Genomic DNA, 2,500 nt, shown 5'->3' on the forward strand with positions numbered 1-2,500 from the left:
GGTAATTCTATTATATAACTTGCAGATTGAGTGATGACATAACAAATCATCAATGAACGAGGAAAATAAACAAAACGCGATCATAAAACATTCACATTTCTTTGGTTTAAACCGACATTGACACAGCACGACTGTTAAGATATTATAAAGAGTACGAAAGATTGTTTTCGTTAAAATTGCGTTATATTAATTTATGTAATGCAATATAACCTGGATCTGAGAGAGCGCGCATTTCAAATAATTAAACAATCATTCTAAATTGCATCAATTGAATTACAGTCTTGCGGCAGGCAATGCAATACCTTTACGCGATAAATATATATATATATAGACATTGTATAAAACGGAAACTGTATCAAAGATACGGACGTATATTGTGGCTGGTCAAAGGACTAACTGAAGGACTGATAACATTTTATCAGTTGACATAACAGTTATGCATATATAGAATCGCGTTTAGCAAATAATGAACCTTTTGAGAAAGTGAATCAGCAGTTCGCGATTCGAAATAACTGTAATACTATGAGCGCTAATTGAACGGAAGAGATACATTTTCGAAAGATTCACTTTCTGCCAAACCTTTCTTCTTACGCGTTTGCCACTGTTGCGCCCGTATCGATAGAAATTTATAAGAACCACGCAATGTACAGATAACTATAGTAATGATAATTTTGTTGGAGTCCAGGTATGACGTTGATTAGTTCGACGGTTAGCAAATCCTTACTGAAGTTCGCACTTTTGCACGCAGGAAGAATATTAACATTTGGTTACGTGTAACGGCACATACGAACATACGCCAAATGTAATTACATCGTCATATATCTAGAATAGCATGATGCGTTGTGAGTGTATATATAGCTTATATACATATGGGATTATATTATATATCATATTCTCGTGCGTGTCCAGATGGACCGTCGTCGCCCGTCGTGTCGCTAATATATCGAACGTATCGTTGCTTAAGCAAGCTTTTATTTAACGCAAGTAACTTGATTTAAGAGACGACGAATGTCTCTCGGGACACGTTTTGAAAGCTTGATAAGGAAGCTTAACGCATTCACTGCCGGTTCTTATTTGTACGAGTAGCTCTTCGCTTGTCTGGCCTTTCAGATCTCGCGAGAGCGAAGACAACAGTGCACTATATGGTCGGCAGTGAATGAGTTTGTATTCAAGCGCTATTGAGTCGTAACGAAAAGGAGCGTCGTGATATGATGAAGTTCGTGAGTGGCGAACGCAATGTCATTAATATTGACAGCGATAACGTATATATGATAACATACTAATTGTAACAAAATTCAACAGAAAAGAGATAAACAAATTCAATTTTCCGTGCGGAAAATTATTAAATTCCAATAGGACTCTCGTCCTACTAGGCTCCATGATTCAGGCTTAAGACTAGATACACGCGATCGCCAAACAGTTCGTTTACTTGACTTGAGAATCTTTCTACTCGAGACTCAACCGTTTGACTGGACCGTGCTCCCTTTTTTGTTTGCAGTGCTTATTGCAGGATTATCTAGCTGCCGATAAAAAATCGGTGGGGGGTTGGCTTTGTTTTGTATGTGTCTTATAGATGGGATACGAATTCACACATAGGGTGATTTATTTATCTTTTACTCTCATGGAGTGAGCCTTAATGATAAAACTAGTGCCCACTTGGGGTTTTTTCGTTCTGTCCGTCGCTCTTTCAGAACAAGATAATTAAACTTTCTCTCTGTTTCACTATAAAAGTAATTTACGTCACACACACAATCCATTGATTTTATTCTCTAAAAATTATTATAATTTTTCGATAAAATTATAATTAAAAATTGCACTCGATCTAAATTTAAATTGTTAATTTACCCGGCCTGTTGTATAATTATATATTTGGTATTTTAAGAATAATTTTTTTCAACAAAAAGCTAGAATGTGCGTATAAATTAAATTTTGACGAGTTTACGAATATATGAAGTTCTTGAATGGACACGTAAGTCTTCAGATCAGATATATACATACATCTCCGAAAATGAAACACGTGATCTCGGGAACCGATTGATTATGCTATTGTACTCAAAATATTTTTGTTACGTATTTTTGTTTGCTTATCTAGCTACTCCATTCCAACGAATTTCGTTCGACATTCTCAAATCATTCATATCGCGAGAAAAGCTACGGAAAAGCCGATCATATTTTCTTGCAAATTGCCTCGGTCGATTGCTTTCTCACGTTCGAGGAAATCAAAATGGCGTAAAATTGGTGTCACGCAGCGAAGACACGCTAAACTAGCCACTCTAGAAAACGTATTTCTTTTAGTCGAGAAACAGAGAAATGCGTAAAAAAATGATCAAAGGATCGATATCGACAACTCCGTGAGAAATGGAATTCTGATATCTCGCCGTGCGCTGCTCTACGTTTGCGTCAATGTGTTCCTGTATTTACTGGCCATATAAACGCGCGTGCGTGCGAACGTGTTAATATGCGTAATGTAGATATATGCGTTTACCTATCGTAATAACAA

Source organism: Trachymyrmex septentrionalis, unplaced genomic scaffold, assembly GCF_001594115.1.
Source record: "Trachymyrmex septentrionalis isolate Tsep2-gDNA-1 unplaced genomic scaffold, Tsep1.0 scaffold172, whole genome shotgun sequence".
Taxonomy (NCBI): domain Eukaryota; kingdom Metazoa; phylum Arthropoda; class Insecta; order Hymenoptera; family Formicidae; genus Trachymyrmex; species Trachymyrmex septentrionalis.